Below are 13,803 nucleotides of genomic sequence, written 5' to 3'. Positions count from 1 at the left end.
TTGCAGAATTGCCAGCAGGTTTCTATTTATTTTTCCATTCAAATCTCCTATGTTTTTTGGGGGGGTGGAAGGTAGAAAAAGGAATAAAATATAAAATCTGGAGGTAATCAGATTACTGTTTGCTGGCTTTGTCAGCAGAATTTGAAAGTTCTTTTCTCTCCTACTATTCACCTTGAGTTAAATTCATCCTGTGAGGAGGTCTAGCACAAAGACAATGCGAATTTAAGCAGAACTTAATGGTATATAGCACAGGACTTGTGCCAGCCTTCAGCACAGGTATGCAATTCATAGTCTGATAGATTTTAAGGCCAGAAGAAACCATTGTGATCACTTGTCTGATCTCCTGTATAACACAGGACCTCCCGAATTAATTCCTGCTTCATGTCCAATAGCTGAGATTGAACTAGAGCATATTTTTTTTTAGAAAAACTTCCACTCCATTTCACCCTTGTGCAAAACCCGCAAATCTTATAAGTCTTTGTACCTACAGATGTATACCTGACTATAGCCCCAATCCTGCAAAGACTTGAGCACAACTACGGCATTGGAACAACTCACAAGACAAAGTCTTTGCAGGATCGAGGCCTGTATCTGTAAAAATGTTTTGTGCACTTATAGACATATAGAAGGTTTGTACTGCAGATGTTCAGTATCCAATTTTTCTAATAATTATAACTTTGTTAAATCAAAATTAATTTGCTTCAAAACAACGAGAATTGCGTCCATCCAAATTTCAGGCTGTTTTTGCTGTAGCCTTGCTCCAAGAAGCATGGTTATAGTTTCTAAAACATTAGGGTATTTTTTCCATCTTCACCAAACGCAAACCTCTGAAACTCAACCTTCCAGCAGAGACCAAGTACAATGCCAGCCACAAAAATGAATTATGGGCAAAAACATGCAAATCAATTTAAAAAAAAAGATAACCAACTTCAGAGCACCGTATTTCTGAGTGGATCTGAATTTCAGTCACACCTTAAAGCCACACCACATTTCTAATATTTTATTTCAAATATTCACGGTATACATCTGATGAAGTGAGCTGTAGCTCACGAAAGCTCATGCTCAAATAAATTGGTTAGTCTCTAAGGTGCCACAAGTACTCCTTTTCTTTTTGCGAATACAGACTAACACGGCTGTTCCTCTGAAACCTGTCGTTAACAATAATGTATCTAACTCAGACTTCTTTACTTTGTACCATATAATATGAGGGCACTTGTTTACTAGCTATCCTCTTTACAGTACATTTTGTTCAGTTCAAACTCCCCATGAAACTGACTAAGGCAAAGAAACTCTGCCAAAGTGAAATCTGAGAAAGCTCTCACCTTGCAGAAAGGTCTTCTAGTCTTCCAAACTATGAAAAGTTCTTGCTGCTTAGCAGTCGCATATACAGACACAGCATCTGAAATAACTTACTTATATGCTCAATAAAGGAACTCATTAACATTAGCGGGAAAACTGAATCGTTAATGTTTTAAGCGTGTCCCAGGTCAACAGTTACCCTTTAAATTTTCCACAGCATTACTCAAGGAAGGTGCCACTTAAGCTGATGCATTAAACATTGATTCAGACCCCAGAGCTAATGGTATATTGTTTTCACATTCATCACCAGTTTCAGAATTTGCTACAAAAAGCAAAATCTCAGTGAAAAACGTAAAAGGCACACTTTGCACCATTTTTTTCCATTTGCAGTGCAGAGAAAAGATATATGGATGTGATGATCAAGCAATCAATCTCAGCAAGGCAGGGATGATAATGTAGGCAGCTGGTAGGGCCCTGGGAGACTGCTCTGAGACTCTGTCTAAGGGTATGTCTACACTACGGAATAAGGTCGAATTTATAGAAGTCGGTTTTTTAGAAATCGGTTTTATATATTCGAGTGTGTGTGTCCTCACTGAAAATGCTCTAAGTGCATTAACTTGACGGAGTGCTTCCACAGTACCGAGGCAAGAGTTGACTTCCGGAGCGTTGCACTGTGGATAGCTATCCCACAGTTCCTACAGTCTCCGCTGCCCATTGGAATTCTGGGTTGAAATCCTGATGCCTGATGGGGCTAAAACATTGTCGCGGGTGGTTCTGGGTACATATCGTCAGGCCCCCCTTCCCTCCCTCCCTCCCTCCGTGAAAGCAAGGGCAGACAATCGTTTCGCGCCATTTTTCCTGAGTTACCTGTGCAGACACCATACCACGGCAAGCATGGAGCCCGCTCAGGTAACCGTCACCGTATGTCTCCTGGGTGCTGGCAGACGCGGTACGGCATTGCTACACAGTAGCAGCAACCCATTGCCTTCTGGCAGCAGACGGTGCAGTACGACTGGTAGCCGTCCTCGTCGTGTCCGAGGTGCTCCTGGCCACGTCGGCTGGGAGCGCCTGGGCAGACATGGGCGCAGGGACTAAATTTGGAGTGACTTGACCAGGTCATTCTCTTTAGTCCTGCAGTCAGTCCTATTGAACCGTCTTATGGTGAGCAGGCAGGCGATACGGATTGCTAGCAGTCGTACTGTACCATCTTCTGCCGGGCAGGCAAGAGATGAGGATGGCTAGCAGTCGTATTGTACCATCTTCTGCCAGGCAGGCAAGAGATGAGGATGGCTAGCAGTCATACTGTACCATCTTCTGCCGAGCAGCCATGAGATGTGGATGGCATGCAGTCCTTCTGCACCGTCTGCTGCCAGCCAAAGATGTAAAAGATAGATGGAGTGGATCAAAACAAGAAATAGACCAGATTTGTTTTGTACTCATTTGCTTCCCCCCCTCCCCTGTCTAGGTCACACTGCAGTCACTCACAGAGAAGGTGCAGCGAGGTAAATCTAGCCATGTATCAATCAGAGGCCAGGCTAACCTCCTTGTTCCAATAAGAACAATAACTTAGGTGCACCATTTCTTATTGGAACCCTCCGTGAAGTCCTGCCTGAAATATTCCTTGATGTAAAGCCACCCCCTTTGTTGATTTTAGCTCCCTGAAGCCAACCCTGTAAGCCGTGTCGTCAGTCGCCCCTCCCTCCATCAGAGCAACGGCAGACAATCGTTCCGCGCCTTTTTTCTGTGCGGACGCCGTACCAAGGCAAGCATGGAGGCCGCTCAGCTCACTTTGGCAATTAGGAGCACATTAAACACCCCACGCATTATCCAGCAGTATATGCAGCACCAGAACCTGGCAAAGCGATACCGGGCGAGGAGGCGATGTCAGCGCGGTCATGTGAGTGATCAGGACATGGACACAGATGCATGGGCCCTGCCAATGCATGCATCATGGTGCTAATGGGGCACGTGCATGCTGTGGAACGCCGATTCTGGGCTCGGGAAACAAGCACAGACTGGTAGGACCGCATAGTGTTGCAGGTCTGGGACGATTCCCAGTGGCTGCGAAACTTTCGCATGCGTAAGGGCACTTTCATGGAACTTTGTGACTTGCTTTCCCCTGCCCTGAGGCGCATGAATACCAAGATGAGAGCAGCCCTCACAGCTGAGAAGCGAGTGGCGATAGCCCTGTGGAAGCTTGCAACGCCAGACAGCTACCGGTTAGCTGGGAATCAATTTGGAGTAGGCAAATCTACTGTTGGGGCTGCTGTGATGCAAGTAGCCCACGCAATCAAAGATCTGCTGATATCAAGGGGAGCGACCCTGGGAAATGTGCAGGTCATAGTGGATGGCTTTGCTGCAATGGGATTCCCTAACTGTGGTGGGGCCATAGACGGAACCCATATCCCTATCTTGGCACCGGAGCACCAAGCCGCTGAGTACATAAACCGCAAGGGGTACTTTTCAATAGTGCTGCAAGCTCTGGTGGATCACAAGGGACGTTTCACCAACATCAACGTGGGATGGCCGGGAAAGATACATGACGCTCGCATCTTCAGGAACTCTGGTCTATTTCAAAAGCTGCAGGAAGGGACTTTATTCCCAGACCAGAAAATAACTGTTGGGGATGTTGAAATGCCTATATGTATCCTTGGGAACCCAGCCTACCCCTTAATGCCATGGCTCATGAAGCCATACACAGGCAGCCTGGACAGTAGTCAGGAGCTGTTCAACTACAGACTGAGCAAATGCAGAATGGTGGTAGAATGTGCATTTGGACGTTTAAAGGCGCGCTGGCGCAGTTTACTGACTCGCTTAGACCTCACCGAAACCAATATTCCCACTGTTATTACTGCTTGCTGTGTGCTCCACAATATCTGTGAGAGTAAGGGGGAGACATTTATGGCGGGGTGGGAGGATGAGGCAAATCGCCTGGCTGCTGGTTATGCGCAGCCAGACACCAGGGCGGTTAGAAGAGCACAGGAGGGTGCAGTACGCATCAGAGAAGCTTTGAAAACCAGTTTCATGACTGGCCAGGCTACGGTGTGAAAGTTCTGTTTGTTTCTCCTTGATGAAACCCCCCGCCCCTTGGTTCACTCTACTTCCCTGTAAGCTAACCACCCGCCCCTCCTCCCTTCGATCACCGCTTGCAGAGGCAATAAAGTCATTGTTGCTTCACATTCATGCATTCTTTATTCATTCATCACACAAAGAGGGGGATGAGTACCAAGGTAGCCCAGGAGGGGTGGTGGAGGAGGGAAGGAAAATGCCACACAGCACTTTAAAAGTTTACAACTTTAAAATTTATTGAATGACAGCCTTCTTTTTTTTGGGCAATCCTCTGTGGCAGAGTGACTGGTTGGTCAGTGGCCCCCCACCGCGTTCTTGGGCATCTGGGTGTGGAGGCTATGGAACTCGGGGAGGAGGGCGGTTGGTTACACATGGGCTGTAGTGGCAGTCTGTGCTCCAGCTGCCTTTGCTGCAGCTCAACCATACACTGGAGCATACTGGTTTGGTCCTCCAGCAGCCTCAACATTGAATCCTGCCTCCTCTCATCACGCTGCCGCCACATTTGAACTTCAGCCCTGTCTTCAGCCCGCCATTTACTCTCTTCAGCCCGCCACCTCTCCTCCCGGTCATTTTGTGCTTTCCTGCACTCTGACATTATTTGCCTCCACGCATTCGTCTGTGCTCTGTCAGTGTGAGAGGACAGCATGAGCTCGGAGAACATTTCATCTTGAGTGCGTTTTTTTTTCTAAGCTTCATTAGCCTCTGGGAAGGAGAAGATCCTGTGATCATTGAAACACATGCAGCTGGTGGAGAAAAAAAAAGGGACAGCGGTATTTAAAAAGACACATTTTATAAAACAGTGGCTACACTCTTTCAGGGTAAACCTTGCTGTTAACATTACATACATAGCACATGTGCTTTCGTTACAAGGTCACATTTTGCCTCCCCCCACCGCGTGGCTACCCCCTCATCCCTCCCCCCTCCCTGTGGCTAACAGCGGGGAACATTTCTGTTTAGCCACAGGCAAACAGCCCAGCAGGAATGGGCTCCTCTGAGCGTCCCCTGAAGAAAAGCACTCTATTTCAACCAGGTGACCATGAATTATATCTCACTCTCCTGAGGATAACACAGAGAGATAAAGAACGTATGTTGTTTGAATGCCAGCAAACATACACTGCAATGCTTTGTTGTACAATGATTCCCGAGTACGTGTTACTGGCCTGGAGTGGTAAAGTGTCCTACTATGAAGGACTCAATATGGCTGCCCTCCCCAGAAACCTTTTGCAAAGGCTTTGGGAGTTTCTCCAGGAGAGCCGCGAATGCCAGGGCAAAGTAATCCTTTCACATGCTTGCTTTTAAACCATGTATAGTATTTTAAAAGGTACACTCACCAGAGGTCCCTTCTCTGCCTGCTGGGTCCAGGAGGCAGCCTTGGGTGGGTTCGGGGGGTACTGGCTCCAGGTCCAGGGTGAGAAACAGTTCCTGGCTGTCGGGAAAACCAGTTTCTCCGCTTGCTTGCTGTGAGCTATCTACAACCTCATCATCATCATCATCATCTTCTTCGTCCCCAAAACCTGCTTCCATATTGCCTCCATCTCCATTGAAGGAGTCAAACAACACGGCTGGGGTAGTGGTGGCTGAACCCCTTAAAATGGCATGCAGCTCATCACAGAAGCGGCATGTTTGGGGCTCTGACCCGGAGTGGCCGTTCGCCTCTCTGGTTTTCTGGTAGGCTTGCCTCAGCTCCTTCAGTTTCACGCGGCACTGCTCAGGTCCCTGTTATGGCCTCTGTCCTTCATGCCCTGGGAGATTTTGACAAAGGTTTTGGCATTTCGAAAACTGGAACGGAGTTCTGATAGCACGGATTCCTCTCCCCATACAGCGATCAGATCCCGTACCTCCCGTTCGGTCCATGCTGGAGCTCTTTTGCGATTCTGGGACTCCAACATGGTCACCTCTGCTGATGAGCTCTGCATGGTCACCTGCAGCTTGCCACACTGGCCAAACAGGAAATGAGATTCAAAAGTTCAGGGTTCTTTTCCTGTCTACCTGGCCAGTGCATCTGAGTTGAGAGTGCTGTCCAGAGCGGTCACAATGGAGCACTCTGGGATAGCTCCCGGAGGCCAATACCGTCGAATTGTGTCCACAGTACCCCAAATTCGAGCCGGCAAGGCCAATTTACGCGCTAATCCACTTGTCGGGGTGGAGTAAGGAAATCGATTTTAAGAGCCCTTTAAGTCGAAATAAAGGGCTTCATCGTGTGGACGGGTGCAGGTTTACATCGATTTAATGCTGCTAAATTTGACCTAAAGTTCTAATGTAGACCAGGGCTAAGCTTACAGAAAGGGCTACTAAGAGCAGTGGAAGGTGCGTGGGGGCCAGGTGAGGGAAGGGAAGAAGAGGAGAGGGGAAAAAAGAAAAAGAAAAAGACAGCTGCTTCAGAAAAAACGAAGGCTTGACTCTCGCAAAGAAAACAGTAGTCTTTTCCGAGGGGATAACCCATGTACCCTCTGGTCAAGAATTTGGCAAATAAACAACGCATCAAAAAAGTGGTAGAAAATGTTTCCAATATGATAGAAATATTGCTGATATGTACCTCAGTGCTCTGGGTAACCCAATTGTACATTCTTATCTGAAAGCAAACTTAAAATCTACTGAGATCATACCAACACCTCTAAGTCTGTGAAGAGAATCTCTTCTTAAGGCATTCTAATAACGTGTTGCCAGGGTAAGAAAGACATTTACTAAAGCAATTTCTGTCAGTTGTCTGTGATGATATGACCAATGCCCCAAATCACTGTCATCAATCTATTTTATACTTCTCATATCGCTGCTTAGCAAATATGTTGAACAAACAGGTGGAAGCAAGTCAAAAACTGTTCTACTGGAATGTGTTCTTTTGAAGTCGCAAATTTTGAAGGAATATTGCAAATGCTGCAGAAAGAAAGGCTATTTAATCACTACCTGAAATTATTCTAAAGTGCTCCCTTTGCATATTCATGCTGGTTGAAAACACCCCCAGCACAGTTTAGAACAATCTGGGAAGTAATGCCCTTTAGGACCAAGACAATAACCTCCTCACAGCACCAAATGTTCAGACCTAAGAGCACAATCTGGTCCTCAACATCTCAGTGCCTTGTTTACAACAGATAGGTGAGGGGGTAGGAATCTCCTCATGACCAAGGTTTGTTTAAAACCACATTCTAACCTAAACAGTTCTTTTAAAGAGAGTACAAGTGTTGTGGTTTTTAAAAAAACTTTTAGGTAGTTAGAATACATAAAAGATTCTATGCTGTTGTACATGTGTTTTTCCAGACCAATTCCAGCTTGGAAAGATCCTTTTGGCACTGGTTCCAGTTTGATCTGAGCTCATAGCACACGGGACAGTTCATTTTTAGATCCTGGTGCCAGACTGTCAGCCAATGCCACGTCTATGTCAAGCAAAGGCTAGTGGTGCTGCAGAAAAATGACAACACTAACTCACCTCATCAATAAAATGTTCAAAGTAGACAGACATTTTTACTTAAATGTTTTTATAACTTCTGGTTTAGCTTCTTACATCCCTCCCACTAGCTTAAAATAGAAAATTAAGTCTGCTCATATGGTTCTGCTAGCACAACATAGCACAAATTAATGAAGAGCACTCTTCTTGAACTGCAGAGTAACAACGGAGAAGTCCTTCAATGCTGGATGAAAAAAAATACTAAGAAAACTCTGTTGTAATCTGTTCCTGACAACATACATAGGAAAACTAGAGAAGCTTACACTACAGATCAGATTGCACACAAATACAGAATAGCATTTACTACTTTATCCAAGAAGAAAAGTCAAACTACTTTTTATTTATATAATTGAAAAAAATGACACTAATCTGAGAACATGTAACTTTGAATGCTTTAACAAGGAGAAGAACTAAAGACAGAGAGAGAGAGAAATGCTACATAACAGATTATTGTGAGATATGGAATTTACCCAGCTTAGGCAGGTACAGGTGAATTATGATGGTTCTTCATCACAAACGGGATTTTTTTTTATCCCACTCATGCCAATTACTCTTAGTACAAAAGTAGAAGATATTAGCTAAAAATATTACTTAAATCATTTTCTACTCTGTTAAAGTATCACTCTTTAATGACACGCCAAAGGCCACATTTCCACCAAATGTCTGTGAATGAGTACCTTCTGCACTTTGTACCCTCTCCCTAAGTTGAGTGCAAGGAATAATTGACTTTTCCCCCATGCCCTCATGGAACGTTTTGGAGAGAGAGGTTGTGAGCTGGGCGATGCTTTCTGGCTGTTCAGCAGGGGTTGCAGAGGGACTCCAGCCTCCTCCTTCTGTTCCTGCAGCTCAACCAGATGCCTCAACATGTCTGATTGGTCCCTCATAATGTGAAGCATCTCATTCTGCATCGCATGCTCCTGCTCCTGGGATGCTTTCCTGCTCTCCATATCCATGTCTAACTTCTCAGACAGTGAAATCCTCCAGGTTCCAAGTTCTGTGTCAGCTGTCCCTGAGATGTTCATTATCTCGATGAACATGTCCTCCCGCTAGGTTGGGGTGATTGACGCGGCCAGCATCCTGTGTCAGGAGGTAAGGAAGTAGCGAAAGGGTTTGAGGAAGTTTTACTGCCATCTGTCTCAGGTATGGGAACCACGCTTGCCTGGACCATGTGGGTGCAATAAGTATGAGCTTGGCTTGTCCTGTCTGATTTTGTGTAGCACCCTGCTCAACAGAGGAATCGGGGGGAACGCGAACATAAGTGGTGCCTCCCATTTTGTAAGGAGGGCATCGCCCAGGAAGTGGGGACCAAGCCCCACTAAGGAGCAATACTGAGGGCATTTTGTATTGTGCGCCATTGAGAATAAATCTATAGTAGGGAATCCACACCTGTTGAATATGGTCACGAGGGTCAGGTAGTTCATCTCCCACTCATGGGTTTGTCAGAAGTGTCTGCTCAGCTGGTCTGTCGTGGGATTCTGAAGTCCTGGCAGATAAGCTGCAGAAATGTCTATCTTGTGGGATATGTACCACTGCCATAGGTGTAGTGCATCGATGCAGAGAGGTTATGATCGAGCACCACCCTGTCTTCAAGGTTGTTTGCGAGTCCTTTAAGGTATGAAGAGATGCATCAGTGCCCTTAACAAATAAATAGTTTTTGGCCCTCAAAGGGCAGGTCCTCAACTGTGGCTTGTACTTCCCTAGGGAATCCAGAGAGGTGGAGCCAGGATGCTTGAAGCATGGCCACGGACGCGGCAGTAGAATGAGCTGCCTTGTCAGTGGAATTGAAGGAGGCCTGCAGGGCTGTTTTGGCAATTAAGGAGCCCTCTGCAACATTGGCTTTGTATTGTTCCTTCACTTGCTCTGGCATTTGTTCAATAAATGATATCATTTTATTAAACAAGTTGTAAGTGTATTTCACCAACAGAGTGAAGTAGTTTGCTATGCAAAATTGCAGTGAGGTCAAGGAATAGTCTTTGCGTCCAAAGTGGTCAAGACTTTTCCAGTTGTTGTCATAAGGGGTGGTTTTTGACTGGTGCTGTTTTCCCCTTTGGTTTACTGCCTCTATGACCAGTGAATTTGAAGCCGGGTGAGTAAATAAGAACTCAGCCCTTTTGCTCGTACATAATATTTTCTGTCAGAGTGTTTACAGGAGAGTGGGACAGTAACAGGTGTCTGCTATATTATCTTTGCAGGATCCATTATAGCAGCATTGATGGGCAGAGCTATCTTTGCTGATGGGGTTGCTTGCAAGATGTCAGTAAGTTTGTGTTGAGTCTCTGACAACTCTGCTAAAGAGATGTCCAGGGATTCTGCAACTCTTTTGAATAAGTCCTGGAAGGACTTGAAGTCATCTCCTGTGGTGGGAGGCAGTCGCATAATTATTTCGTCCGGGGACAAGGATGAAATATGGGTGGGTGGCAGTGTATCGCCTTCAGGAGCCTCTTCCTGCTCCTCTCCCTCTTCCTCCTGCACCTCTGATGGTGGTGGGTTCATGGGTGAAGGGGACTGGGTGGCCCATGATGCTGGTAGGTTGGGGGGGGTTTAAGATTCTGGATTCTGCAGATTGCCCAGGGGTCCCAGTATGGCCGATTGGGTGGCATAAAAACGGGTGGTGGCATCCATGGTTTTGCTTCCCAGCTTTTCCCTTGCATAGGTAGTTGTTGGTGAGAGGGTCCCGGTTTCAGAGAGAGATGACGAGGGGTGTAAAGGCTCGAGTCATCCTCTTCGTCCTCATCACTGGATAGCGAGGGTGCAGATCCAATATTTGGCTCAGTCCTTGCCTGACTGGGGTGCCGTCGGTGCCAAACAGAGGGGTTCCCAGGGTGGAGGAGATTGCCAGGTCCTCCTGTCTGGTGAAGGGTTGCAGAATCAGGAAGCTCGGTGCCATGGATGACAGCATAGTATGCTCTGACGGTGCTGAGGTCTTGTTAGGCTGTGTATATGCAGCAGGTGGCGCCACTACACTATCCGGTGCTGAGGCTTTCTTCGGCACTCTCAGTGCTGAGCTAGGAAGCTTAGCTTTAGCTCATGCACCTGAGTGAGAGCTTGGCCGCATCAGTGTCTTGGCTCCTCAAAATATCTCTGTATCGGACATTCCCAGTGCCTCTCGGTCCGAGATTCTCGGTGCCATCGGTACCGGGGCACATTTTTTGCCAGGAGACCACTTCTTTTTATGGGGATCTCTCTGTGGCAATAAGTGTGACCAATGTTTGGTCACCTTCTTAGGTGCAGGGTTCTTAGACATTGTTTGGGTAAACCCCTTGTCTGACGCTGTTGCTGGAAACTGTTGGCCAGGAGGAGTCCTGGACTCTGGGTTGGAGGCTGGCCTGAGGGATTTCTCCATCATTAATCATTGTAGTTGGAGATCCCTGGCTTTCAGTGTCCTGGCAGATAATTTCTTGCAGTGTGGACATTTCTGTGGTCCATGGGTTTCCCCGAGACAGCAGATGCACTGAGTGTGACCATCCGATACAGGAACTGATAGCCTGCAGGTCTGGCAACGTTTAAAGCTGGGGGAACCAGGCATGCCTGTGGAGGTTCAGGTCTACAGAAAATGGTCGTAGTTCAGTCGCCATTGCAGAATCCCATCAGTAGCGGGGGAAACTAACAAAATAAAGTGGGGAGTTTGGGGAGGGGGGGGTTAGTGGGTAAATAAGGACAGAAACAAAGGGGATAAATAAAAGTAGGAATATAAGCAATTTACGAAATAGACGGGGGCGCTACTGTTGCTCTGACTCAAGCCAAAGGCAATAGAGAAGGAACTGAGGGATGGTTGGCTGCACATGCTAAGTAGCTACCCAGAGCAGCGTGAGACAGCTACCGCACGTGGACGGCCAACCCGGGCACTGCTACTACAAATCTCCGATTATAAGCGCTGGGCGCCAAGACACCTAAAGTGGAACACCCAAAGGGACACTCCTTGAAGAAGCAGCAAATGTTCCCTTCACATCTAAAGTATACATGCGCAAAATATTCTCCAAGAAAGGAAGACTTCTTGAAATAAGTTTTTATATTTCATTGTGAGCATAAAATTGAACCCATTCTGCAAAAAGGTCACATTTTGCAAATGTATGATTCAAAAATGGCTCTATTCCAAGAAACAGCCATTGCCAAAGGGGGAAATTATGGATCCGTTTTATGAAAAAGTGAAATTTTCATGTTTTACATTTTAAATTAGTCATTTTGTTGAATTTCACAAAAAAGCAAATTTTGAGGGGCATAGATTAAGCAAAATAAAATCACCATCATTTTCAGGTGAAATTTTGTGAAAAAAGTTATCACCATTTTTGCACAATTTTAGCCTAAATCTTTTATCAATCCTTTTAACATGGACATGTATAAATAAACAAGCAGAATAATAATAAGGAACACTATCTCTTTTTCTTTATTTTCTTGTCAACCTTCAACAACTATGTAGGACTCTTCTCTTAAATGCTGCATATGAAAATGAAGTCAGGTCCAACTTATGTGCCTCGTAAAGGTGTGAAGACTAGATGATGCTGTGGAAAGCATATAGATGGTTTTACAGATCTCATTAACAGGAGCTGCCCTATCACAGTGAACTGATTTTTAATTCCTTTAGAAAGGGGCTTGCCACTGTTCTTGTGCAATTCAGAGAAGCAATTATGCTCTGGTCAAGTCTGAAACTTTAATTGCCTCTACATCTTGAATGGAAAAGATTACTAATTGTCTGATGTGCTTTGTTTCCTTCAAACTGATTTAACAGTCCTTCTGTCATCCATCATCAGTCTCCTTGTGCACTAGAGTAGGATGAAAAAATGACAAGATTTCTCTCTTCTTGGACTCATGGAAAGCTGAATTTACTTTAAGTATGAATTCCAAGGATGTTCAGACTACGGCATGTTCTTGTGGAATTTACATCACTTATAAAGCACATTTCAATCTATAGATCCAATGACTGAGCTCCCTATTTGGTAAGCTTTTGGACTTTGCTACTATTAAAAAGGATATTTTTAATATAAAGAAAAGTAGGCAAGTCCATAGGTTCAAATAGTGGTACAGTGAAGGCTTATAAACTAGAATGAGTTTTTGTACACGGAATATCTTTACAGCCTTCAGGAACCTTCTGATAGGAATATGAGACAAAGTCATCTGACAGACCCTAGTACACTGCTAATGATTCTTCCGGTGCTCAGGCTCAGTTCTAAGGATATCCCCAGTGAAGAAAGACAAGATCTGACAGACTCCATCGCAAGGCTTATTGCTATTAATTGGACCATTATGGTTTAGCCCCAAGAATATACTCATCTGAAGGAAATCTAATATTTCTGGAATTCCTTTCCTTGATGGGATTAAAGTATTTCTCTCTGCTGAACTGTAAGAATTTTTCCATATCCTGGAATCAATTTTTTTCTTGATAATAAAATAGTATCTATTACTTGCTGTGATTGTGTCAACAACTCTTGGATCTTAGGTCTGCCACACTCTCATCCATCAATATCCAGCTTGAAGAGAGATTTGTCCATATGGTTTATTTGGCCTTGCGTTAATATTAACACTTCTTACCGCTATTCTCATTTGGTTGGTGACAGAGTTCTACGCACTTTAGAGAAGAAGCAACTTCTTGGCCAATGCTTTCCTCATATTATGCTTCACCCTCATTAAGATTTATTCAAACAATACTCGGTGTTATTTTTACAAGTGCTCTAAATTATTTATTAAATTATGACTAAATTGAGATTAAATTCTACTATATTACCCAATGCTGACAGACACTTATTTTAACAAAGACTCTTTCCTCCCAACTGAGAATTTGCTTTCTCTGTTCTCACTTAATACAAAAATGAATTCACTGTAAATCATAACAAAAAAGCATTTTACCTCCTCCTCTGCCCACCCACGTCAGCTTAAAACAAACTTCTGTAGCATGCAGCAGTGTGTGTATAGAGAGTTAGATGTGGAGATAGAATTGCTAATGTGGCAATACAGATAGCGTTATTTATATACCCATGATACTCCAGTTACTCGTTTAT

General features: G+C 44.9%; 1 protein-coding gene and 1 long non-coding RNA gene across 11 annotated transcripts in view; one reads left to right on the top strand and one right to left on the bottom strand.

Moving 5' to 3' along the window:
* The window catches only part of ADAM23 (ADAM metallopeptidase domain 23), a 181,748-nt gene that overhangs the window by 131,074 nt on the left and 36,871 nt on the right, over positions 1-13,803 (bottom strand). The window lies entirely within an intron of this gene.
* LOC142068577 (uncharacterized) lies at positions 8,616-9,710 on the top strand. Its single transcript, XR_012664452.1, has 2 exons — positions 8,616-8,899; positions 9,512-9,710. It is a non-coding gene; the product is annotated as an uncharacterized LOC142068577 (long non-coding RNA).

The sequence above is a fragment of the Caretta caretta genome, chromosome 11 (genome assembly GCF_965140235.1).
Source record: "Caretta caretta isolate rCarCar2 chromosome 11, rCarCar1.hap1, whole genome shotgun sequence".
NCBI classification, from domain to species: domain Eukaryota; kingdom Metazoa; phylum Chordata; order Testudines; family Cheloniidae; genus Caretta; species Caretta caretta.
The sequence above is the reverse complement of the archived record's forward strand: the minus strand, read 5'-3'. Positions and strand labels throughout refer to the sequence as shown.